We start from the raw sequence: 27,452 nt of genomic DNA on the forward strand, positions 1-27,452 counted from the left end.
ATGCTTTCTTTAGGGACCTGTGTAATGCAAATGCTGACAGCTGGATTGTTGCTCGAATTGGTTGTACGATATGCAAGGCTGCAATAAAAAAAAATATTTAAAAAAAAATAAATAAATCAAAGGGAGTCCTTGCATAGGTACACTCCTTGATCTGTTCTGTAGCAGGCACTAGGCCTACCCGTACAAGTGAAATTTATATCGGGAGACTTGGGGGTGGGAGGGGGCTGGAAGGAAGTTTGTGGCTCCCCACAGATTTCAGCACTTTCCATCACAGAAATAGGAGGCCAATATGTTTTTTTTAGTCAAAGTTTGAGGTTTGCAAGAGATTCTGGGTAACACAGCCTGGTAAATTCCACACAAGTCACGCAATCTTGGATTCCCCTAGGTGTCTAGTTTTAAAACATGTACAGGATTGCTGGCTTTCCCTAGACGGCTCATCTCAGCAGCCCACAATCAGCTAGGTACATTCCCAAACAAGCATTGGCTTTGCCAGTGTCTTTAATCTATGTTGTAGAGCATTGTGGCTGCTGGCCAGCATGTTGAAAAGTTATAGTAAAGTGTTATAATAATATTTTGTTACCTTATAAATAACCAAGAAGACGCTATGTACAACTGAATTACCCTATTAAAAACGAATTGACACAAAAAATGTCTTCTAGTGTTTTTTGTCCTAGTAATGTGGCACCTTCTTCCTGCCTGTTCTAATGCTTGTTTATTAAGCTTTTATTTTATTATTGGAGGGGAGGGCATAAACATAGGGAGGGTGGAGGTTGGGAAATAGTACCTGAATTACAACTTGAGCAGCGGACTGACACTAAGGGAGAATCAACAGATGCCAGATCTGAGAGCAGACTGATGTGGTGTGGAGTTATGATGAGGTGGTGATGTGCAGGTGCGGAGGTGAAGTTAAAGTGATGATGAGTGAAGCAGAGTAATGCTGTGGTGATGAGCCATGCTGAGGTGGTGGTGTTGCACTGGTGCTCAGGTAGTGCTGAGTGATGCTGGGTTGGTGCTGTGCTGAGGTGAGGGGGTACTGATGCTGAAGTGGTGCTACCGTGATGCTGAAGTGCTGCTGAGGTAGGGATAGGTTGGTGCTGAGGTGGGCTGGTCTGGTGGTGCACTGATGCGGAGGTGGTGCTGTGCTTATGCGGAAATTAATGAATGAATGAGTACATGCTTATATAGCGCATGGCTACCCGGGGGCATCCCAGCGCTTTTAGACCAAGAACAAGTAATCACCAATCAACGAAACAGAATGGTCTTCAACCGTTTCCGGAAGGCAAGATGGTTAGGTTCCAGCCGAATACATTCGGGGAGCTGATTCCAGAATTTAGCTGCATGAAATGTGAAACGCCGGCCACCCATGCGTGTCCGTTTGACCCTAGGGACTATCAGCAGGTTTTTGTGGTTGGATCTGAGAGATCGTGAATCTGATGGTGAAGAAACATAGGGTGTAAGAGGGCCGAGCCGTTATCAGTCGTTGACTTATGGACCATACACATGGCCTTGAACCGGACCCTGCACTGATGCCGAGGTGGTGCTTCAATGGTGGTGGTGCTGTGCTTATGCCGAGGAGGTGCTTGGATGATGCTGAGGTGGTGCTGAGTTATGCTGCAGAGTCATGCTCAGGTGGTGCTGTGCTATGGTGCTAAATTGCTGCTGTGGTGGGGTTGTGCTGGTGATGAGGTGGGGGCTGCCCTGGTGATGAGGTTGGGGCTGCCCTGGTGATGAGGTGCACTGATGCGAGGGTAGTGCTGTGCCGATGTTGAGGTGGGGCCGCACTAGTGGTGGTGCATTGATGAGGCGATGGTGCTGTGTTGATTCTAAAGTGGTGCTGCTCAGATGGTGATGTGCTAATTCTGAGGTGGCGCTGCACTGATGCTCTGAGGTGATGCTGCGCTAATGCGGAGTTGGTGCTGCACTGGTGATACACTGATTTCTTTTAATAAACTTTATTGCCTTTATGTTCAAGCAGAGTTGCATACATCAAGATAACATTATATTCGGACTTTTATCACATTTGTTACATCTAAATGGACAGTTTATGCACTTTCTCTGGTTGTTTCCGTAGCGAGCATCCCCTCCTGTCTTGCTCAGTAGGATTAGTGCTAGTCGGGGCCCTGGCCCACCCGCCTAACAAACCTCTTAACCTAGCCCCCCCCTCCCCCTCCCTGCACTGCTGTCTCCCGTTAGCCTTCCTTGAGTGCTGAGGGTCCCTTCCCCTCTATCCAATCATTGTGCGCAGGGGTGTCCCGTGTACACTACTCTGTCCCTCCCCTCTCCTGTGGGATTGTGTTGGATGCTCCCCATCCTCCGGGCTGCACTGGTGATACACTGATGAAGAGGTGGTGCTGAAGTGGTGTTTTGGTGGGTGGTGCTGAGATGGTGCTCTGCTGAGATGTAGCTGTGGTGGTGTTGCGCTGGTGTGGAAGTGGTGCTGTACGGATACTGAGGTGGTTGAGTACTTGTGCTCAGGTGATCCTGAGTGATACTGAGGTGCTGCTCAGGTGGTACTGTGCTGGTGCTTAGTGATGCTGAGGTGGTGCTGCTATGGTACTGAGGTGGTGGTGCGCTAATGCTGAAGTGGTGCTGTGTTGCTGCTCAGGTGTTGCTGTGCTGCTGGTGGTGAAGCACTGATGTGGAGGCGGTGCTGTGCTGATGCTGAGGTGGTGAGGAGATATTGTGCTGGCGCTAAGTGAAGCTGTGGTGGTGCTAAGTCATGCTGAGGTAGTGGTGCTGCACTGGTGCTCAGATGATGCTGAGTTGGTGCTGTGCACAGGTGATGCGTGGATGCGGAGGTAGTGTGCTGATGCCGATGTGGTGATACAGTGGTGCTGAGTTGCTGCTGGGGCTGGGCTGGTGGCGCACTGATGCAGAGGTGGTTCTGTGCTGATGCAGAGATGGTGCTGCGCTGATACTGAGGTGGAGCTGCACCAGTAGTGGTGCACTGATGCGGAGATGGTGCTGTACTAATGCTGAGATGGTGCTCAGGTGATGCGGAGTCATGCCGAGATGGTGTTGAGTCATGCTGAGAGGATGGCGCGGCGTCATGCTGAGGTGATGGTGCTGCGCTGGTGCTCAGGTGGTGCTGAGTTTATGCTGTTTTGGTGCTGAATTGCTGCTTAGGTGGAGTGGCGCTGGAGCCGAGATGGGGCACTGTTGCTGAGGTGGCACTGTTCTGATGCTGAGATTATGCTGTGCTGAGGTGGTGCTGCGCTGGTGCTGGTGTACTGATAAGGAGGTAGTGCTGCTGAGATGTTGCTGTGCTGAGGTGGTTCTCAGATGGTGCTGTGCTGATGGTGAGGTGCTGCAAGACTGCTGAGGTGGTGCTGCACTGGTGCTGAGTGATACTGAGGTGGGAGGTGGCGGCGTGCGTGTGCTCACATGGCACTGAGGGGGTCCTGTGTGATGCTTTGGTGGTGCTATGCTGGTGCTAAGTGATGCTGCGCTGATGTGATGCTGCGCTGGAGTGGAGGCTGTGTTGTACTAATGCTTAAGTGGTGCTATGTTGTGCTGAGTTGCTTCTGAGTTGGTGCTTCACTGATGCTGTGGAGGGGCTGCGTTGGTGCTGCCCTGAAGCGGGGTGGTGCTGTGCTGAGGTGATGCTCTGGTGGCGCTGCTGAGTGATGCTGCACTAGTCCACAGTGATGCTGTGGTGGTGCTGCACTGGTGCTCAGGTGGTGCTGAGCTAGTTCTCAGGTGGTGCTGAGTAAAAGAGTTGGTGCTTTGGTGAAGCTGTGCTGATGCCAAGTTGCTGCTGAAGTGGTGCGGAGGTTCGCTGCGGTGGTGGTGCACTGAAGCAGTGGTGGTGCTGTGCTTATAGTGAAGTGCTGATGTTGAGGTGGTACTGCACTGGTGCTTAGGTGGTGCTGCGCTGATGCAGATTTGGTTTTGCAGTGGTGGTGGTGCACTGATGAGGAGGAGGTTCTGTGCTGATGCTGAGGTGGTTCTGTGCTGATGCTCAGGCGGTGCGGAGTGATGCTCAGGCGGTGCGGAGTGATGCTCAGGCGGTGTGGAGTGATGCTCAGGCGGTGCGGAGGTTGTGGTGCTGCGCTGGTGCTCAGGTGGTGCTGCGCTGAGGTGATGCTGCTCTGATGCTGAGGTGATGCTGCACTGAAGCGGGCTGCGCTGGTGAACTGATGCGGAGATGGTGCTGTACTGATGCTGAGACTGTACTGATGCTAAAGTGGTGCTGTGCTAATGCTGAGGTGCTGCCGAGTGCTGCTAGGGTGGTGCGGAGTGTGCAGTAGCATGGTGCAGAGTGTTGCTAGCATGGTGCATAGTGCTGCTAGGGTAGTGGTGCCGCGCCTGTGTTCAGGTGGTGATGCTGAGTTGGTGCTGTGGGAGATGATGCTTCGCTGATGCGGAGGTGGTGCTCTGGTGCGGCGGTGGTGCTGCGCTGATGCTGAAGCGGGGCTGCGCTGGTGGTGGTGCACTGATGCGAAGATGGTACAGAACTGATGCTGAGACTGTGCTGATGCTAAGGTGGTGCTGTGCTAATGCTGAGGTGTTGCTGAGTACTGCTAGGGTGGTGCTGAGTGTGCAGTAGCGTGGTGCAGAGTGCTTCTAGCGTGGTGCAGCGTGCTGCTAGCGTGGTGCAGAGTGCTGCTAGCGTGGTGCAAAGTGCTGCGCCTGTGCTCAGGTGGCGATGCGGAGTTAGTGCTGTGATGATGCTGCGCTGATGCTGTGCTCTGATGCTGAAGTGGTGCTACCCTGAGGTGGTGCTACACTGATGCTGAGGTGGTGCTGAGGTGGGGCTGCGCTGGTGCGGAGGTTGGGCTGTGCTGGTGCTGAGGTGGGGCTGCGCTGGTGCTGAGGCGGTGATGCGCTGAGGAGGTGGTGCTGTGCTGATGCTGAGGGGGTGCTGTGGTGGTGCTCTGCTGAGTGATACTGAGGTACTGGTGCTCAGAAGGTGCTGAGCTGGTGCTTACTTGATGTTGCGCTGAGGTGGCGCTGTATTGGTTCGGAGTTGCTGCTGAGGTGGTGCTGCGCTGGTGCACTGAGGTAGTGCTCCTGGTCGATGCTGAGATGGTGCTGAGTGATGCTAAGGTGGTGGTGCTAAGTGATGCTGAGGTGGTGGTGCTGCACTGGAGCTCAGGTGGTACGGTGCTGGTACTCACATGGTGCTGATTCTGTGCTGTGCTGATGCTGAGGTGTGCTAAGTTGCTTATTAAGTGGTGCTGCGCTGGCGGTGGTGCACTGATGCTAAGGTGGTACTGTGCTGATGTTGAGGCAGTGCTGCGCTGATGGGGAGTTACTGTTGCAGTAGTGGTGGTGCACTGATGAGGAGGTGGTGCTGTGCTGATGCTGAGATGGTGCTGAGTGATGTTCTGGTGGCACCAAGTGATGCTGTGCGGGTTCAGAGTGAAGCTGTGCAGGTGCAGAGTGATGCGCTGATGCTCAGGTGGTGCTGAACTGGTTCTGAGTGATGCTCAGTCGGTGCTGTGCTGAGGTGATGCGATGATACTGGAGGTGGCACTGCACTGATGCTGAAGTAGGGCTGGATTGGTGGTGGTGCACTGATGCGGAGATGGTGCTGATGCTAAGATGGTGCTGATGCTGGTGCTCAGGTGGTGCTAAGTGATGCTGAGGTTGTGCTGTGATGAGGTGATGCAGAGGTGTTGCAGCGCTGAATCGCAGGAGGTGCTGCGCAGATACCGAGTTGCGTTGGAGGTGGTGCTGCCCCGGGTAAGGGGTGAGGCTGCATTGGTGGTGGTGCACTGATGGGGAGGTGGTGCTGCGCTCATGCAGAGGTGGAGCTGTTCTGATGCGGAGGTCGCGCTGTGGTAGTTTTGAGTGATGCTGAGGACATGTATAATCATGGGTGGGGGAGGCAGAGTGAGAATCCTTTCAGTCTCCGTAGGTAACTTTCATAATCAGAAGGGGGAAAGGATCACTGGTCCTGCTTAAACCTTGGGTTCACAAGTCAAGGACCTGGTATCTCCCAAACATATATGACTCTCATACACGTGTATATTGACAGTGATGGTCTCTCTTTTGCGGTATATACTGTGTCCCCGCTTTTCTACACGTGCGTGCGTAATCATTGAGTCATTTTTTGTCTTGTGCACCCTCCACCAGGAGGTTTGCCTTAAGGTTTAAGGCAGTAGTGATTGTGGAAAGTGGGGGGTAGTGGTGTGATTATTAAAAATCCGGAAGGCCAGACAAGAACTGTTTAATAAGTCTGGGTTCGGACTAAAGTTAAAAATTGCGGATGCACTTTGCGAATTGGTAAGGGATTCTAGTGCATTACATGGGTATTGTTAAAAAGAGGTCAACATGGGGGCGTGGCCAAGATGGCGGCGGCGTAGGACGCCTTTTCGGGCCGCTCCGGCGCTGATCCAACAAAGCATCTAACAGCACGACTTCGGGGGTGCCCACGAGCCCCTACGGTGGCGAAGACGTTCGCCTGGCAGAGCGGTGGACGTTGGTGGGGTCACCGAGGCGGTGTGACCTTGGGAGCGCCTGCGAGAGCGTCCGCAACCCGCGGCCTGTGAGACCCCGGGCTTTCCAGCCATCGCGGCCCGGCGTGGTCGAAGGGCGGGGCCCTAGATCCGCTTGCAGGCACTGGTGCAGACGGAAGGCTGTTCGGACCAGAGCTTGGACGAGGGAGGTCCTGACGACGAGACCCGGCTCATACCCCGCCACACCTGGGGGGAGGTGGGGCACTGACCCCCGGCCAAGCAGTGACACTTGCACGACCGGTGGCGCCTTACTATCGACTTCGACCGGCCCTCCCCTCGCGGGTGGCGCCAGCAGCATACTTGAACTTTCGTAGCCCCAGGCCTAGTCGCAGCATGGAGCCGGACGGCGGCGGGGCCCAGGAGTGATTCTATCGCTTATTGGAGAGCGGTGGCTCGGAGGGCCGAGGCGGAAGGTCACCGGCTCCCTGGGTTTCCCGCCTGGGTTGCGTGAGACGCTCCCGGGTCGAGTGCCTGAGTGCGGGGGGCCTGGAAACGCTTGGAGGCGACGGAGGGGACCGAGCACTTGATCCGCCTGCAGGCCCCGCTACTTCCCTTGGCCACGTGGAGCCGACACAGGGCGCGGAGAGCCGCCATGTCTACGGTGCAGCGCAAACGAAACCAGGGGAAAGACAAGGCCTCCCAACAACCGGCCTCCCCTGGAGCAAGTGGGTCGTCGAGGCACTCTGATGAAGACGCCCCAGCGACGAAGGCCTTCATGTCGGAGCTGTTCGCATCCATCAAGGAGGACATATCGGATCTCAGGACGCAGCTCGCCTCCGACCTCCGGGAAGTGCGGAGGGACGTGGACGGCATAGGAGAGAGGGTGGCGACCCTGGAGGACAGGGACCTGAGCGTGGCCACCGACGTTCATATGCTCCAGCAAGATATAATCCGCCTCACCGAGCAGAATTTGGACCTTCAACTGCACACGGAAGACCTTGAAAACCGCTCCCGTAGAAACAACATCCGTATACGGGCGGTGCCTTGGGACGGTGAGGCGGGAGATCTCCGGGGGTACGTTCAGGAGCTGTTTCTCCAGGTCCTAGATGAGGCGGACACGACGGAAATACGGATGGACAGAGTGCACCGGGTGGGCTTACCACGGCGAGGGGGGGGCCCTCCCCCCGACATATTGGTGTGCGTCCACGATTTTCAACTTAAGGAGAGGATACTCCGGAAGGCCAGGGCCATCGAAACGCTGCAATTTCGGGGCCATCGGCCACAGCTCTTCCAGGACTTGGCCGCATCTACCCTACAAAAGCGAAGGGACTTCCGACCTATCACAGCGTTCCTGAAAGAGAGGGGGGATCGCCTACTCCTGGGGGCACCCTTTCAGAATAATTTTCAGATGGCAGAATCGCCTGGCCCAAGTACGCACACTTCAGGCGGCAAAAGAGCTCTTGGGACTGGCGGACGTGCCGTCCTCGCAGGCCACGGCGGCCTCTCCGTCTCGACGGCGCCGCCGTTCGAACTCATGGCACAGGGTGGGGCGCTCCCCCGCAGGATCCCCTGCTGGACAGCGTCCGGACCTTTCTACCAGCATGCAGGAACGAGGGGCAGCGGTCGCTTCGGTGGCCTCGGCCACGTTGGCCGACTCACAGCTCAGCTCTGGGGCGGCGTAATCCCCGAAGAATGGCGGATCGGCGCCGGGGAGGCTCGGGCCTTCTGATCGAGGGTTTTGCAAGTACTCTGGTGGGAGACGACCTCGATTACGGCCAAGGGGAATAGTGGTTTCATTCCTCTGGCCTGTCACTTGATTGGGGGCTTCCTACGGACTTCGGCCTGCTGATCTTGTTGAGTATGGTTTTTGCACTTTTTTTTCTATTTCTGTACAATGTTCTGTGTTGGTTCGGGGGGTTTTTGGTTGGGGGACTGTTGGGTTGGGGGGGGGGCCCGTGACGGCAGGCCCTTGGGGTTGAATGCTGGGTGTGAGTGGTGGAATGCGCGCCATGCTGTAGAGGGGCTGATCCTACGACTGTTCTGGATACGTTTGGGAGCACGTGGCTGGGGGGAGGGGAGGAATGAGGGTTGGGCGCCATTTGCATCTCCGATAGCAAGCTCTATGTGTGGTGTCTATCATGCCGATTAGTATAGGCACTTGGAACGTCAAGGGCTTGAACTCCCCTCAGAAGAGACAGAAGGTCCTGAAATATCTTGTAGACCATCATCTTGATGTTGTGGGGCTGCAGGAAACCCATTTGGCTCGAAAGGATGAACTGCGGCTCCGCCACAGGGCGTACCCCATTGTGTACAGGTCCTCAGCTGTCACGAAGCACCGGGGGGTAGCTTTAATGTTTAAGGCAGCGTTGCATTTTCAGCCTGTGGGGGTCCGCAACGATAGAGAGGGGCGGTGGTTGATGGTCAAGGGGCACGTCCAGGGCAGGCTGTGTACATTTGTGGTGCTCTACTTGCCTAATTCGGGCCAGAATAGGTATTTGCAGGAGCTGCTGGAGAAGGTGGGGGACTTTGCGGAAGGCCTTGTGTTCATGATGGGTGACTTTAACTTGGTTTGGGATGGGGAGGTGGATAGCTCGGGGGGGCGGAGGGCGGACACTGGGGTCTTCTCGGGGGCCACGCAGCGGGGGTGGAAGAGATGGGTCTGGTTGATGGTTGGAGGTTTTTTCACCCTGATGTAAAGGACTATACGTTCTTTTCCCATGTACACCACTCCTACTCCCGTCTGGATTACGTCTTCCTCAGCCAATCACTTAGAGGGAACATATTAGATGCCGCCATTCTCCCGATCTCTGTGTCGGACCACAGTCTCCTGGTGCTCACGCTTCGGTGGTCGCCTCCGGACACCGCGAACCGGAAGTGGTACTTCCCGGCCTCGGTGGTCAGGGATGAGACGTCCCATCAGGCCTTGCGTCAGGCCATCCGGGACTTTTTTGATAGCAACCCCCCCTCGGACACGTCCCTAATGACCACCTGGGACGCCTTCAAGGCGACGATCAGGGGGACGTGCCTTGGCCTCAACTCGCAATTGAACGCCTTACGTAGGAAGGAGAGGGAGGCGCTGGAGGCAGAGGTGCTCACGCTTGAGAGGGAGCACAAAGCTAATCCCTCGAGGGTGACCCTGCGTCCCCTGACGGCAGTGAGGGGCAAGTTGAAGGCGCACTATGCGAATAGGGCTGAACTCACCCTATTGCGGCTGGGTCGGCACTCCTACTCTGGGGGTAACAAGATTGGCAAACACCTGGCCCGGCAATTGAAAGATAAGAGGGAGCGTGAATACGTGGGTGGGATTAGGGACACGGCGGGAGTGCTCCATCACAATGACGGGGCGAAGGCTGATGTCTTTGGCCGCTTCTACGCCGCGTTGTACAAGGGGGAAGAGCTGGACACTGCTGAACAACGTGCATTCCTACAGCGCTTGTCGCTTCCGCAGGTGTCAGGGGCCTGGAACGATTTACTTGATGCTCCGATCACGAGGGAGGAGGTCCTCGCTGCCATCAAAAACCTGAAATTACACAAAGCCCCCGGCCCCGATGGGTTCACCGCTGTCTTTTATCAGACCTATGCGACTGAGGTGTGTGACTTCCTGGTCGCCCTCTTTAACGACATGGTTGGATCTGGGGTGAATTCTGGGACCCTTGCGGAGGCGGTGATCACGGTCCTGCCGAAGCCAGGGAAGGACCCAGAGCAGTGTGCCTCTTACCGCCCCATTGCCTTGCTCAACATAGACGCAAAGCTCTACTCGGCTATTTTAGCGAGCCGCTTGCAGGACCTGCTGCCGTCGATTATCCATGCGGACCAGTCTGGCTTCATCAAAGGCCGCCAGACGCATGATAACACTAGGAGGGTAATACACCTTATAGAGAAGGCGGACAGGTTCCGCATCCCGGCGGTCTTGGTGGGGCTGGATGCGGAGAAGGCCTTCGACCGAGTGGACTGGGGCTTTCTTTTCCACACGTTACGTGCGTTTGGTTTTTCCGATCGCTTCATCGCGATGGTGAGAGCCAACTTTTGCAGCCCGCGATCCCGGGTGGCGGTGAACGGCCATTTGTCGGCCTTCTTCCAGCACTCACGGGGCACTAGGCAGGGGTGTCCCCTCTCGCCCTTGCTGTTTGCACTCAGTATTGAACCTCTGGCGCTGGCCATCCGGGAGCATGAAGGGGTGAAGGGCATCCCGTTCACTGGGGAACAGCACAAGATCACCCTTTTTGCGGACGATGTCCTCTTGTCGGTGGCCGACCCCGCTAACTCTCTCCCGTGTGTGCGTGATCTATTGCTGGAATTTGAGGCGGTGGCCGGCTTCAAGGTTAACTATGGCAAGTCGCATGTCCTGAACCTGACCCTATCTCAGGCTGAGGTGGCTCGGGTGAAGGTGACGACACCGTTGGCCTGGGCCTCGGGCTCCCTGCTTTACCTAGGGGTTCACCTCACCCCTACGGTTGGCGGCCTCTTCGCGGCCAACTTCCCGCCCCTTATGGCCAAATCGCGCGCGGAACTGGAGAAGTGGAAGCCTAAATTCCTCTCCTGGTTAGGACGGGTACACGCTGTCAAGATGGTCCTTCTCCCCAAGTATCTATACCTATTCCAGGCCTTACCGATCCCACTGCCCTCCACTTTTTTTAGCCACCTCAAATCGATGATGTTGAAATTTGTCTGGCAGGGTGGTCGGGCGCGGCTTTCGTTTACGCTCCTGCGCCGCTTGCGGAATGAAGGGGGGGTAGGCCTTCCGGACTTCAACCTCTATTACAAGGCGGCCCAACTTAGGGTTATGGTGGAGTGGTCACAGCAGGTCTCGGACAAACACTGGCTACACATGGACCGGAGTGTGGTAGGCCGGTCCATCTGGGACCTTGCATGGAAGCCGAAGCGGGACCGCCCGGTTAACGCGTATATTAGTACCCCCACGGGGACTACGCTGAAAGTTTGGGACACACTGGCTGGCGATGAGAGGTGGACGACCTTTCCGTCCCCATTCACTCCATTGCATTTTAATCCAGAGTTCCCTCCGGCGCTCGCCGAGGGTCCCTTTGACGGTTGGAGGGAGGGGGGATGCCGGGCGTTACTTCACTTGTTCCATGGCCCCGATCCCCTGACGTTTGAGAACTGCATGCGGGACTACCGAGTGCTGCCAGGGGAAAGGTATCGGCATTTGCAACTGCTACATTGGGCCACTTCGCCCGCGGTGCGGGAGGCGGCGACGAGACCTCTATCCGAGTTTGAGGCCTTTCTCTTGAAGACCTCGGCCATGAAGGGGACCATCTCCTTTCTATATCAGCTGCTGCTCCGCTCGGCCCTTTCCCCTAGACCGCGCTACATGGAGCAATGGGAGGAGATGGTGGGGAGAGATATCACCGACGGAGAATGGTCGGCGCTTTGGAAGGACATGACGCAGTTTGATCACTCCATACTCCTGAGGGAGGCGCATTTCAAAACTCTTACGCAATGGTACATGGTCCCGGCTCGACTGCATCGCATTTTCCCAGCGGCCACGGACAGGTGTTGGAGAGGTTGTGGCCTTCTGGGGGACTTCCGCCACATTTGGTGGGATTGCCCGATCATTAAGCCCTTCTGGGTCGAGATCTTGTCCCATATTAAGGACATTCTGCAGTACCCTGTCGATGACTCCCCTGAATTCATGCTGCTGGGTTTGAGAGACCCCGGCCTGGAACACCAATCACGAGCCGATAAAAAGATCTTATGGCTGTGTCTCGGCGCGGCCAAGCTCACTTTGGCCTCGGCCTGGAAACGGAAGGAAGCCCCGGTGGTTTCCCTTTGGCACTCTAGACTGTGGAGACTCTTGAGTCTCGAGAGAATGGCGGATATATTTATAGGCAAATACAAAAACTTCAAGCACGAGTGGGGCCCCTTGGTGACCTTTCTTTCTGCGGGCTTGCCCTCGGCTGTGTGCCCAGCATCGTTAAGGAATTTACACTTATTTCAGCTTTAGAGTATGCTTGTTGGATGAATGTGGTTTGCGAGCGGCGACGTCACGGGGGGGGGGGGGAGTTCTTGGGGGGAAGGGTGGGTTGCTACATTGGGACAGTTACATTGCCGAGATGAGGCTTAATTGAACACTGGAGCGCTCCTGGACTATTTGCTGGCTGCACTACTTGAGCTACCCCTTGGAGGGGGACTGATCCGGGACTGCCGACACTACCAGCTACTGAAGACTTTTTGTTTTGTTGTTCTGCCTCATCTTCCTTTTAAGCCTTCCCACTGTGTGGGACCCTCTACGCGCCCAATGTGGTACCTTTTGTTTATTGTTATTTTTCTCTGTCTGCAAAATAAAAATTTTACAAAAAAAAAAAGAGGTCAACATGTTTCAGCCTTTGGTAGTCAATAGATCTATAGGCTTTCGTCAGGACCAATGGGGATTAGTGAATAGTGAGAAAACTGTGAGAAGAATAAAGGGATATTGACCTGATTCTTCGTGACTTTAAGGTTTCATTGTACCTGCAAAAGTAAAAAACACGCACACAGACAACGACAAATAGGGAGAAGGGGTATGGAGAAACACATAATTATGTACAATAGTACCTTAGTTTTTATAAGGAACTAGAAAATGGCAATACTTCCCGTCATACTCATTTCGGGCGTCAACTCTTCCATTCTCATGCTTTGTTTCGACTTATATTCAGGTGCCCATAGTTCTGACAATAATACTGTAGTGAGGTGCCCATAGTTCTAACAGTTTTCACTGTGCGTGATCTATAGTGAAATATACTCAACAGTGCGGATGTTTTGTGTTTTTATTTAAAGGCACTGCAGACATTCAGAGTATTCCAAGGATGTGGTTTTGGGGATTAAAGGCATGCTAATGGTGCCAAAGAGGTTTTCCACGAGTCGTTGGTTTAACGTGGCTGCATTCGTGCTCAATACGCTGCGCGCGCTCTTTAAAAATGCGCATACCTTGTCTTATTTTGGAAATTGCTCCCTCTGGGATTTAGGCTGATCGAGAGAGGCCTTACTGAAAGGTATTAAAAAGGGGAAGTTATCAAGTGCGCTTTTTTACTTACGGTTTCCCGTGTGTTGAATGCGTCTAGGTTTACCCAGTACCTTAGTGCCTTCTTACTCGGTCCCGGCAGCATGTGCTGACTCTGCCTGTCCTCACCCGGAACTACAGCGTGATGCGGTTCCGGGTCGATTTTTACTCCGTGGCGGTAGAAATGAAAGAAATACTTCAACAAGTAGTGTAGAAGGTTTCTTTTGAATTATACCCAACATTATATTGGTAAATAAAAAAGAGGGAGTGCAAATCGGTTCTTGTAAACAGTAATTTTTGTATATAAAGGAGACGTTGTTATTTTATTTTTAAATATCTCATCTAGTGAGAGAGGCTAGAGCGGGCTCATAAATTGTTGCGCTTAAGAGAGAATGCAGAGATTTTATTTGGTGGGTCTTTTTGACTACAGTATTGGGCTTGATTTTTGGGATCACTAGTAGAGTGCATATTTGGTGATCACCAAAGATGAACAGAGATAATAGGCCGTTGGGGTACCCTATTTAGGTGGATTAAAGGGAGTTGAAGTCTCACATCATCTGTTGAGAGATAACCATGGAACAGAGTCGTTCAGGCCTAGGGTATCTGTTTTTAACCTATGGACCCAACGTTGTTCTTTCTCGAACAGTATGTTTTCCGCGTTTCTGTCGATTGTCTCAAGGCTTTCCAGGATCACCCAATGGAGATCTTTAGCAGTGTGTTGTTTTTCTTTATAGTGTGATGACATCTTTGTTGTGCTTTTCTGACAGTTAACATTACTCCTGTGTTCACCGAGTCTTTGTTTCGCTTTTCGGCATGTCATCCCAATATATCTCATATTGCAAGGGCATGTAATCATATACACCACGTGGCTGGTATTGCAGTTGGTGTGTCTTTTCAATTTCCATAACATGTTTGGGAGTAATTGCAATTCTTTTGTTGGTTTCGTGGTGGCACAGGCTACGCAGGAACCACAAGGATAGTGTCCAGTGATTGGAGGATTGTTCCAAAGGCCTGGTTGTTGTTTCTTTTTTATTGGTGGGGGTCTGGTGTGGACCAGCAGATCCTTGATATTGGTACTCCTTTTATTCGCAAATCTTGGTTTTGGCCAAGTCAGGGTGTTTGATGTTATAATCTTCCAGTTACGGTTGATTATTTTTTTCACCTGATTTTTTATTGGGCTATACGTTGTTACACACGTAGTCCTGTCTTCAGTTTGTTTTGGGTGACTTTCGAGGAGGGATTCTCTCGGTTGATTTCTGGCTCGTTTCGCACAGGAGTTGATTATTCTTTTTGGGTAGTCTCTAGTTGTTAGTTTCTCACAGAGATCTTTTGCTTGAGTTTTATAGTCTTTTATGGAACTGCAATTTCTTCTTAGCCGTAAAAACTGGCTGTACGGAAGATTTTCCCTTAGCGGGCGGGGGTGAAAACTGTTGAAGGATAGTAGACTGTTTTTTGCAGTGGGTTTAAAAAACGTTCTTGTTTGTAAGCTGTTTTCCTTGGCAAAAATGGTAATGTCCAAGAAGTCCAGGCTCTGTGCATTGGATGTGAATGTGAACTTGAGGCATTCGTCCTGATTGTTCAGCCACCTGTGGAAATCTGTTAGTGACGTATTGTCCCCTCTCCAGATTAGGAAAATGTCGTCAATATATCTCTTCCAAAAGAGTATATGACGAGAGAAGGGGTTGTGTGCGTTGTGTACATAGGTCTGTTCGAAGGTGCTCACGTACAGACCCGCTACGCTAGGCGCAAAGGTGCTGCCCATAGATGTTCCATGTTGCTGGAGGTAGAGGGTGTTTTTGTATTGGAAATTTTTTTCCATAAGGGCCAATCTACAACATTCTAATACGAAATGTCTTGGGGTCCGGTGTGGCCAATCAATATTGAACAGTATGGTTTCGAGAGTCTCTAAAGTTTTCTGTTGCGGAAGGCTTGTATAGAGACTTTCGACGTCCAGTCCTACTAGGAGCATACTGCTTTCCGAGTACTCGAAGTTTTGTAACATATTGATCAAGTCTCGTGTGTCTTTTAGGTAAGTAGGAGTGGCTTGGACCAGTGGTCTCAAGTACTGGTCCGCAAATTGTGATAGTGGCTCTAGAATAGAATTGATCCCCGAGACAATTGGTCTTCCTGGTGGTGGCATCTTGTCTTTGTGCGTCTTGGGCAGAGAATAAAAGTAAGGCGTGACTGGTGTTTTTGTTACTAAATAGTCCGCCTCTTTTTTTGATATCCAGTTGTTGCATTCTGCTTCTTCAATCATCAATGATATTGTTCTTTGTAGGCGCGCTGTTGGGTCGGTTGTAATCACTTGATAGAATTTAGTGTCTGCCAATAAGTCCATGCATTGTCTATCATATCCTTCTGTTGTGAGTAAGACAATCCCTCCGCCTTTGTCCGCAGGCTTTATGACTATGTCATGATTATCTTTTAGTTCTGTCAGAGCAGTTTTTTCTGCTTTTGTTAGGTTCTGGAAAGTTCTTTGAGGTTGATGATTCAATTCTTCAACTTCCTTCATAATGGCCTGTTCAAATGTACTTATTTCAATGGGGATTTGTGAGTTAAGCGGGCAAAAGGTAGATTTTCTTCTTAGAGTCGTATCTCCTTCTTGGGATTGTTGTTCTCCTTTGAAAAAAGCTTTCAGTTTCAGTGTGCGGCAAAAGTTGGCGAGTTCACATTTCGTTTTGAAGACGTCTGTTTTCGGGGTTGGCACATACCCTAATCCTTTGTTCAGGACACTGGTCTGGTTCTCTGTTAGTTCTAATCCTGTCAAGTTGACTATTAGATTGTCGGACCTTGTCCTGTGTTGGCTTTGGTAACGCTCCTGGTTTGGACCTGTCGAGCTTGGTCAGACCAGGTCACTCCTTTTTGTCTTGACCTTCGATTGTTCTGGCCATTCCCTAAAAGAGGACGGCTCTGTTGATAGTTTTGGGCCCCTTGTGGTGGCATTTGCACAACAAAGATGTCATCACACTATAAAGAAAAACAACACACTGCTAAAGATCTCCATTGGGTGATCCTGGAAAGCCTTGAGACAATCGACAGAAACGCGGAAAACATACTGTTCGAGAAAGAACAACGTTGGGTCCATAGGTTAAAAACAGATACCCTAGGCCTGAACGACTCTGTTCCATGGTTATCTCTCAACAGATGATGTGAGACTTCAACTCCCTTTAATCCACCTAAATAGGGTACCCCAACGGCCTATTATCTCTGTTCATCTTTGGTGATCACCAAATATGCACTCTACTAGTGATCCCAAAAATCAAGCCCAATACTGTAGTCAAAAAGACCCACCAAATAAAATCTCTGCATTCTCTCTTAAGCGCAACAATTTATGAGCCCACTCTAGCCTCTCTCACTAGATGAGATATTTAAAAATAAAATAACAACGTCTCCTTTATATACAAAAATTACTGTTTACAAGAACCGATTTGCACTCCCTCTTTTTTAATTACCAATATAATGGTGGGTATAATTCAAAAGAAACCTTCTACACTACTTGTTGAAGTATTTCTTTCATTTCTACCGCCACGGAGTAAAAATCGACCCGGAACCGCATCACGCTGTAGTTCCGGGTGAGGACAGGCAGAGTCAGCACATGCTGCCGGGACCGAGTAAGAAGGCACTAAGGTACTGGGTAAACCTAGACGCATTCAACACACAGGAAACCGTAAGTAAAAAAGCGCACTCGATAACTTCCCCTTTTTAATACCTTTCAGTAAGGCCTCTCTCGATCAGCCTAAATCCCCGAGGGAGCAATTTCCAAAATAAGACAAGGTATGCGCATTTTTAAAGAGCGCGCGCAGCGTATTGAGCACGAATGCAGCCACGTTAAACCAACGACTCGTGGAAAACCTCTTTGGCACCATTAGCATGCCTTTAATCCCCAAAACCACATCCTTGGAATACTCTGAATGTCTGCAGTGCCTTTAAATAAAAACACAAAACATCCGCACTGTTGAGTATATTTCACTATAGATCACGCACAGTGAAAACTGTTAGAACTATGGGCACCTCACTACAGTATTATTGTCAGAACTATGGGCACCTGAATATAAGTCGAAACTAAGCATGAGAATGGAAGAGTTGACGCCCGAAATGAGTATGACGGGAAGTATTGCCATTTTCTAGTTCCTTATAAAAACTAAGGTGCTATTGTACATAATTATGTGTTTCTCCATACCCCTTCTCCCTATTTGTCGTTGTCTGTGTTTTTTACTTTTGCAGGTACAATGAAACCTTAAAGTCACGAAGAATCAGGTCAATATCCCTTTATTCTTCTCACAGTTTTCTCACTATTCACTAATCCCCATTGGTCCTGACGAAAGCCTATAGATCTATTGACTACCAAAGGCTGAAACATGTTGACCTCTTTTTAACAATACCCATGTAATGCACTAGAATCCCTTACCAATTCGCAAAGTGCATCCGCAATTTTTAACTTTAGTCCGAACCCAGACTTATTAAACAGTTCTTGTCTGGCCTTCCGGATTTTTAATAATCACACCACTACCCCCCACTTTCCACGATCACTACTGCCTTAAACCTTAAGGCAAACCTCCTGGTGGAGGGTGCACAAGACAAAAAATGACTCAATGATTACGCACGCACGTGTAGAAAAGCGGGGACACAGTATATACCGCAAAAGAGAGACCATCACTATCAATATACACGTGTATGAGAGTCATATATGTTTGGGAGATACCAGGTCCTTGACTTGTGAACCCAAGGTTTAAGCAGGACCAGTGATCCTTTCCCCCTTCTGATTATGAAAATGATGCTGAGGACAGGCACTGGTGCGGAGTGATGCTATGGTGGCGCTGAAGGATGATGTACTGGTGAGGAGGTGATGCTAAGGTAGTGTTGCGCTGGTAGTGAGCTGGTGCTGTGGCTAAGGTGGAGTGATGCTGAAGTTGTGCTGTGCTGGTGGTGCTGCTGAGTGATGCTCATGTGGTGCTGCTGCTTAAGTGGTGCTGAGTGACGCTGACAGTGCTGAAGTGGTGGTGTGATTTTTCTTTTTTATTAAAGACGATATTTAATCTGGACTGGTGGTTCCACATAACATGGAGACAATAGAGACTGGACATACATGTTATTCTCCACATAAAGGTAGTGCTTCAGTAACTTTGTCTGTTCCATGCAGTTTACTCCAGTGAATCTCCATGTATTCTCGCAAGCCTTTATCACCTCTGATACACTAGGTTAACCTCTCAGAGTCAAAGATGTACTTCAGTGACATCATGTTTACTGTTTGCTAATAATGTGTTGGTCCACACTTTAGAGGGTTGGTGGTGCTGCTAACGATCTTTTAATTTAAAAAAAAATTAAAAAGAGGATTGTGAGACTAGTTCATAGGTCGAGTGCATTGCAGTTAGGTCGAGCAGATTATTCAAGTCTCTAGACCTGCCAGTTTGGTGACATTTTAAAGATTTTTCGAAGCCTGGGGGCCTCCTCAAGTTTCATTACGCCACTGGGCTAATCAACTGGACCATGGCAGCTCCTCGATACCCTAAAGGGTACAAGTGCTATACAAAATCTACTGTTCTCCGAGCCCAACCGCTGTTCGTCGATCGCCCCAAGAACATAGAACACCAAGAAGATACTGAAAGATGCGCTGCAGCAACGTTCCACAATAGATCAGTAACACGAGATGCAAAGACGGAAACAAACATAAGCAAAGCTCCAATAAAGAATCCCCCCACACACACAAAAAAAACATAATATACAATGATACAACAACTCTCTCTGGAAAACGGCATGTGAGCTCTAAATTTACCGAAAGCCAGGACACCAGGTGAAAAAACAGCACTGTCCCAGCAAACCTGAACTTGTGCTTAATGTCTCAAATGACTGGTTGTCATTTTTTTGTTACTTGTAAACCAATACATTAAAAAATAACCATTGCCACTTTAATAACAATTGTCGAGAGGCTACCGCAAGTGTGACATCACAGCATGCACTCCCGCAGTTGGCCAACTTTTGTAGGCGAGTGGAGAAGTTCTATGGTGGTGGGGATGAAGACTTTAACTTTCCCTCGCTCTAATCCATATTAGTCCCAGGGCGCGGGTATTTTAAATCTGGGTACCCTTCAAGACCGGGAATTGCCTTGGGTCACAGGGTCGGCTATAAACCAGAACAAGGCAGGTGTTCGGTCAGCTCCGCTGGCGTGTGAGTTTATTCTAGCCTCGCTGTGATAAGGGGCATGTTACAAATTGTTGGGGTAACATGAGACGTAGGACTCCTACAGACGTGACTGACATAAACACAGGTGGGTGGTTCTCCTTGAATTTATCTAATTACCCACTTCCTGCACACCAAAAACATGCGGCGCAGTGCGAACACATCTCACATGACCGGCAGGGACAAGATACACTCACCTAGCATCCGTCCGTCCCTGGCTGCTTCTGCCGGTTTCCCCTGTGCTCTGCCGGGGAGGCGCCGACAAATGTGCCTTCCTCCTTTCAGTAGACGTGGCAGTAAGACCCGCCTCAATCGGTCACCAGTCCCTTCCCAATTTTTTTTCCATTTAAAGCGCCACTCCGAGAAGACAAGATTTAAATGACGACACATTTCGCCAGCGTTGACGTAATTTCCCGTGCGCGTGTACATTTCAGCCGCGGGCGCCATCTTGAGTGGCAAATTCTCATTTGCACAAACTCTGTAAAGAGCGGCATGCTTGCTCGGGATGATGCATTTCAGGAGGACGAGTGCTCGACTGCGAATATTTTCTTCTAGGAAACTGATCCTTGTCAGATCAGACAGTTCTAGTCCCAAGTGAAGGGGAGACACCTTCACTGCCGCGACTTTTCCACCCCAGTGCTGATCCCTTTATTGGATACATGGGGTAGTTCATCGTTACACCTGCATACATGCCAACATTTTAGGACTTGACTTGGGTTTAAAATAAAAAATCGGGAGAATAAAAATTTCCCATTGACTTCTATTGTAGAAAATGCTATTTACTCAGGCGACAGCTAAAATAACACCATTTTTGGCTTGAAAAATCAGTAGTCTCCCGCCTGAATATGGTCTTTTGGCATGTATGCACCTGATCCAGCGATCAATCATTTTTCAGGCCTGCCAAGTGTCACGCACCAGGCGTGACGCTATCGCATTTCAGTGTGGTATTCCGCATTACTGCACTGAAATGTATTGCCACGCATATGCGTAGTGTCTCAGCAGGTTGTAGCATCCTGCTACTAATGATGACAGACACTTACTTGTAGTTACAACTGGAGCTTTATTTACATGCATCCATACTCGTCCCTGTCCCTACTCTAACTGTCCCCTTCCTGTGTCCACTCCTCCCCTTCTTCTAGCCCCCTAGCTCCGCCCACACCCAGCTACTAGAATGCACTCCAACATTACATCTCCCCCCTTGTTAACGAAATGAACTTAGCGTCTAACATATTTAGAGTTCCTGGGTCAGCCATATGAGTCCGCGGGCTGTTCGCTTGAGATATGTAGACGCATCTCAGCTTGCGTTGTGTGGCCTTCTGCCTCCTCGACGAGAGCATCTTTTATTACAAGAGTGCATCTTTGCACTTGCACGACTTCTCGTGTGATGTGCATATGTTCAGATTCATGGTGGTTTTTACTCAACTTCTGAGTGATCCACTCACCTTCAGTGTCTGAGGTGCCTATGGAGAGCTCAGTTTGATATCGGCAGTCTGTCCTTCTTTGTGACTCTTGTTCAAGTGACGCTCGACCTCTTTTCTGAGGGGATGTTGTTCTGGTTCCCTTCCGAGTGCCTGCATGTATTTTTACTTCCTTTTGCCTTGTCCGGTCGAGAACAACACTGTCTTCCTGTTCCGAGTCCTGGATACCAGCCGGTGGGGTAAGAACTGCGGAGATCATCTTGGTATGGCTTGGAGACTGATTTGCTGTCTCTGGTTGTCTCACCCACTCCTGCTCGCGCCTGGAACAGGTGAACCCTGGGACCGGCTGGGTATTTGTGTGTTTCGTTCTCATCCGATGATGACCTGTCTCTAGTGACATGTCTGGCTTCCCTTGCAGATCGACTGGTTGGTCCGTTTTTATCTGGGTGCTAATGGCCACGATATCTGTTTTCCTTTTATAGGACCTTCGAGTCAACCTCGCTGGCCCTATCCGGGGTGACGGTGTAGTATTTGTGTCTTGATGCACCTGTGATTGATATGACAGGTTGTCTGGTGGAGTGATCGAGAGTGCATTGACGTTGGTGTGAAACGTGTCGCTCTTGACGGGAAGAATGTCTCTTGGTTCTCTGATGTGTTCGGGTGATTGGCGCCGTGGCCGTTGTCGGGACCATGACTCTGTCGACTCAAAGGATCGGACCGACATGGTTTCTGAATCAGAGGAGTTCTCTTTCAATTCCCTCTGAGAACGTTCCTTTGAGAATGTCGCGCGTGGCCGTTGTCGGGACCACGACTCTGTCGGCTCAAAGGATCGGACCGACATGCTTTCTGAATCAGAGGAGTTCTCTGTCAATTCCCTCTGAGAACGTTCCTTTGAGGATGTCCTAACGGGTGGACTTCGGAACTGGGTAGTCCGTGACGAGCTGCTTTGCACGCCAGAACTGTCTTTGAGGTGTTTCTCCGGGTATCTTTCTCGAGGCGTCTTTGTTGTCAATTCACTGGAGAGGTTGTTCGATAACCACGTACTCATGTCTTGAGTTTGATCCCAGGGTATTTCAGTTCTGTCCCTCTCGCATGATGATAAGGACCTCCTCTCCGTTTCTTCATTAGTTTGAGTGTCATGCATGCGTTTGTCTTCCTCCTTTCGTTGTCTGGATGAATCAGTCCATCTTATGCGGTTCACTTCCTCTTCACCCTTGTTTGGTGTACTGACACCTGTGTTACCGGTGTGGTGTGTTTTCCTGTTTGGCTTCTCCTCGGACTCGTCTCTTGACCAGTGAGATGGTTGTGTGTGGTCGTGTACCGATTTCCAGTGGTGACTTGATTGGTTCAGTGTAAAAGATGGTTCCGTGAGACGCTTTGGAGAGGTAAAGTGGATTTATTAATAACAGAGCCACGAGTGCGTGTCTCTACTAATTGGGGCCAGAGAGCAACTGCCTATCATGGAATCTGACGGGGCAGATTCCATGACATAGCAGGACTCTCAGAGACGCGTCACCACACATCTCCCCTTTTCAAACAAAAGACAATTAAACAACATTACAGCAATAGGCAATAATATGCACGTACAATTGAAACAGTATTACAGATAATAATATGCACTTTTCTTTATAATTCAACAAGAAACTAAATACTGGCTTTTCCTCCCTTCTAAACCAATAAATAAATAAATAAATTAATTAATTAATTGCATACAAAATCTTCTAATTTTCTTGGCTTGAATTTATCTCGCAAACTCTTCCTCACATTTTCTTCTTCTACAATATTTTCACCACTTACATTGAAGCGATTATCAAGAGATTTAAAATTAACAAAACCAGCACTTGGGTCAATCGCTAAGCGAGATATATTCCACCAATTTCCATCAGATAATTTTGCAGCATTCCTTCCTAAATCTACAACTTGTAATGGAGCTTTAAATTTAGAACAACCTTTTCCAACAAGACAAGGGTTTTTGACCCGCACCCAATCACCTAAAACCAAGTTGGTTTTTGCAGTGTCTTTAACAATTTTCTTTGCGCTAGAAACATCTGAATTAGATTTAGCTACATCCCATGCATCGTTGATGTCTACTTTTTTGTTTAGACCAGAAGACATCCAAAAAGGACATAATTCAGTCCTGGCTTTTCTTCCTCGCATTAATTCAAAAGGGGTTTTAGTTGTTACACTGTGAGGTGTTGTCCTGTAACTCCAGATCAACTCCTTCAAACCAATTCCACATTCATGTTACATTTCAAAGTAGACTGGATACATTCCACTAAAACTCTATTGAATCGTTCTACTTTGCCATTACTTTGTGGACTATATAAAGGTGTTTTAATGTGTTTGATGTTACACTTCCCTAAAAATAGTTGCATCTCACTGGAAATAAACTGTACCCCATTGTCAGTAAGTATTTCCTTCGGGATACCTTCTCTTGCAAATACATCCTTAAAAAATTTGATGACATTTGTCGTTGTTGATTCCATTACACCTCTAACTTCAACCCACCTAGAAAGATGGTCAATTAAGACAATAAAGTACCTCATGTGACTGGGTAAAACATGATATGGCCCTAGGAAATCTATCCCAAGTCGCTGCCAAGCTCTTTCTGGACAGATAGTATAACAATCAATTTCCTTTTCTGTTTTTAGTGCTTTATCGCTAACCATACATTTCCTACAATCACGTATATACAAATCAACTTCTTTGTCCATTTTTGGCCACCAAAAATGGTCTCTTATTTTCCTCTTGGTAGAAGTTGTGCCTAAATGGCCGGAATGTGCTAAATTAATGATTCGTTCATGAAAACAGGTAGTTGGAACAAGCTTATCACTACGCATTAGCTTATTACATTCCAATGACAATTCATCTGATACTTTCCAAAAACTTTGAAGTTTCTCATCCAAACTCTTTTCTTTCGGCCAACCTGAGATCACCATTTTTAAAACTTGACTCAGAATGGTATCGTTTTGTAACTCTTGAATCCACTCATTTTCATCTTTACAAATGCTAGAGTCACCAATAAAGGCGATAAAACATTCCTCTATTTCTGACACCCAATCATACTCCTCACAATCACCGATAGGAAGTCTCGAGAGGCAATCTGCTCTTGAGTTTTTCCCTCCTGGGATGTATTCAATTGAGAAGCTAAACTCTAATAGTCTTGTAGAAAGTCTGGCTATACGTGCAGTAGTGTGTTTTAGTTTTTTTCCTGACAAGATTTCTACTAAAGGACGATGGTCTGTCCTTAAGACAAATGGTCTTCCCCACAGATAGGCTCTAAATTTTTCCACACTCCACACACACGCCAATAATTCCTTTTCGATAACGGAATATTTCCGTTCAGGAGGACGTAAAGTTCTAGAAGCAAAACCTACAGTGGTTTCAAGATTATTGTTAAATTGAGTTAAGACTGCATCTAAACCATATTCTGAAGCATCGACAGTCACACAAGTCTTTCTTCCCTCTACAAATGGTTGCAATGCAGGTGCTGAAGTGATGTCTCTTTTAATTTGTTCGAATGTTTGTTGACAAATCTCGGACCAAACAAATCTTTCTCCTTTTTTAAGTAAAACCTTAAAACATTCAGTGACGCTTGCAAAATTATGCATAAATTTTGCATAAAATTCGCACACGCCTAGGAAGGACAATAATTGGTCTCTATTCTGAGGTGCAGGAGCATCAACAATACTCTTTACAAGGCTTGGTCTGGGTTTGATCCCTTCCTCAGTAAATACGTGCCCAAGATATTCAATTTATTTTGTCTTAAATATGCATTTATCCTTCCTTAAGGTTACACCTCTTTTTTCTAAGATTCCTAAGACCTCTATTAATGCGACATCATGTTCATTTTCAGAGTTGCCAAAAATCAAGATATCATCTTGAAAGATTGCTACATGATTATTACCAACAAACATATCTGACATAAGTCTTTGAAATACTGCCGCAGCGGATGCAATGCCAAATGGCATGCGGCAAAATTGAAAAACTCCATCTGGAGTTACAAATGCTGTCAGGTGTCTAGAATTTTCTTCTAATTCAACTTGGTGGTAGGCTGCCCTTAAGTCCAGCTTGCTAAACCACTTAGCAGGTCCCACTTTAGTTATTAAATCTTCTATTCTGGGCAAAAGGTAATTGTCTACCCAAATGGCCTCATTTACACTCCGCATATCAACACACATGCGTAATTCCCCATTCTTTTTCTTCGCCAAAACGATCGGGGACAACCACAAAGTTCCATCAGTTTTTTTGATAATACCCTGTGAGCTCATATCATTAAGCATGGCAGAAAGATCACTCCTCACACTTAATGGTATGTTCCGCAATTTATGCTTCACTGGAACAACATCACTTTTGACTTTAATGCGATAAGTGAAATCTGAAATTTTTCCCTAGTTTGTCATTAAAAACTATTGAAAATTTGTTTTCCCAGAACTTATCTTCTTTAGTTATTGAACCTACTCTCTTACTTTCAAATGAGATGGGTTGTTCTAAACCTGGTCTAATTGTGATACCAAATTCAGCTTGATGGATGAGGCCTAGCACATTTATCCTCTTTCTTGCAACATAAACTTTGCCATAAATTGATTCATTCAAAATTTTTATATTGGACCAAAAAAAAACAATGAGATCCACTCTGCTTCCTTCAAACGCCACTGTAGAAATGTCTGGAGGGAGTAAAACTTTGTTATGCCAATTCTTATCAAAAATATCCTTTGAAATGATGGTTATACGTGCCCCCGTATCAACTAATAATTGTATAGCATGCCCTTCAATTGATACATTAAGATTTGGGTCGATCACAAGTTCATCATCACTAGAATTGACACACCTCACACCCAGAAGCAATTCCTGATTACTTTCAAGATTTTCCTCATCAAAGTTTTTACCAAAATCATTTAAAACACATCTAACATTAAAAGGTTTGCCAGTTCTACACATTTTCATAAAATGGCCAATTTTTCCGCATTTTTTACATTGTTGACCAATGGCTGGACAAAATTTAAATGAAGAAACATGAGAAGGTGAACCACATCTAAAGCAGAATGTTCTTTGGAATTGTTGTCCACTTGAACTAGGTTTAGCAAAAGGTTTGTTCTTGAAACTTTGTTGCGGATTTTTTGTTAAAATCGGCTTATTAACAACTGCTCCTGAAATTGATGTTTTAGCTAAAGAATCTTCCAAAACCTTAGCGTCAATAGAAGAACCTTCAATGCTTTTTGCTAGGTCTATGGCTTTATCTAAAGTCGGGTTCTTGCAAGCCAGGAGCCTTTGTTGTATATTCTGAGAATGACACCTAGCCACTAATTGGTCGCGTATTAATTCTCCAGTAAAATTGTCGAAATCACATTTGGATGCCAACATTTTGAGTGCCGTAACATAGGTGTCTATACTTTTGTTAGGCTGTTGAGCTCTAGTGAAGAATTTGTACCTATGTACAACCATGTTTTTTGTTTTTGTGAAGTACTTATCAAGTTGCGCAACAGCTGTTTCAAATTCATCCAAGTCTTCATTTTCAGCACGTACATGTTCAGGCAAATGATCAAAGACGTTTTGCCCTTCCACTCCCAAGTGATAGTACATTAAGTTTTTCCGTCTCTCTGGCCTGAATTTCTGAGCATCAATTGCACCTAAATAAGCCTTAAATGATCTTAGCCATAAGTTCCACTCTAAAGGTGGGTCTCCTGGTTCTTGCAAGAAAGGTGCTGGAGCTTGTACGCTTTGCATGTCGTCCATACACAAACTTATACCCAGGAATTGGTATTAAATTGAAGTTAAAAAAAAATTAAGTAAATAAAGCGTGCAAATCGCTGATGTGATTTGCCAAAAACAAAGAAAAGCGTGCAAATCGCTGTTGAATTTTGCACTTGTTCTTATTTTCCTTTATTTTTAAATAAACTTGACTTAAGTTGATTCCTTTAAATGTAAGCTGGTAGGAAAACAAGAGTTTATGTATTTAAACTTCTTATTTTTGGCTTATTACATTTCTTTTGTCCCAAACATATCCCAGAATGCAATGGCTCGAGAGAGGATGTCTTCTATTTCCTGCTTTTATACTTTTAAAACTCCCATGATGCACTGGGAGACACAACATCGGTTGAGTGGAAAGTTAGCTGTTTCAAAGAAAAGTTAGTGAGACTCTTGTCTTAAAACTAAACTTCTTCAGCTCTTTGTGTAAAACTTCATGTTGTACTGGTGTTGCAGAGAGAAGTCTGCCGCTGTGCTCTTTAAGTTCAGGTACACACCAGTACCGTACTCGCGCTGCCGTGTGAAGTTCAATGCTGCGCTCGTGAGGCAAGTAGCACGCGCTGATGTCGTTCGGCAGCTCACACACACAGGCTTGCGCAAAATTGAGACTGAAAAGTATTTTTTTTTATAAATATCGCAAATGACCACAAGAAGCGCAAATGCGAAAAGGAAAGGTCTCACCGCTCCTCTGGCCCCCTTCCAGCTTCG

General features: G+C 48.3%; 1 protein-coding gene across 1 annotated transcript in view; it reads right to left on the bottom strand.

Annotated features, from left to right (window-relative positions):
- PLPP5 (phospholipid phosphatase 5) overlaps positions 1-19,859 on the bottom strand; it is a 287,796-nt gene extending 267,937 nt beyond the window's left edge. The window contains exon 1 of the mRNA XM_086943637.1: positions 19,776-19,859. The gene's annotated coding sequence lies outside the window, so the exon portion shown is untranslated. The remainder of the gene's footprint in view (positions 1-19,775) is intronic.
- Between the last annotated feature and the right edge of the window lie 7,593 nt (positions 19,860-27,452).

This window comes from Lissotriton vulgaris, chromosome 11 (genome assembly GCF_964263255.1).
Source record: "Lissotriton vulgaris chromosome 11, aLisVul1.2, whole genome shotgun sequence".
Taxonomy (NCBI): Eukaryota; Metazoa; Chordata; class Amphibia; order Caudata; family Salamandridae; genus Lissotriton; species Lissotriton vulgaris.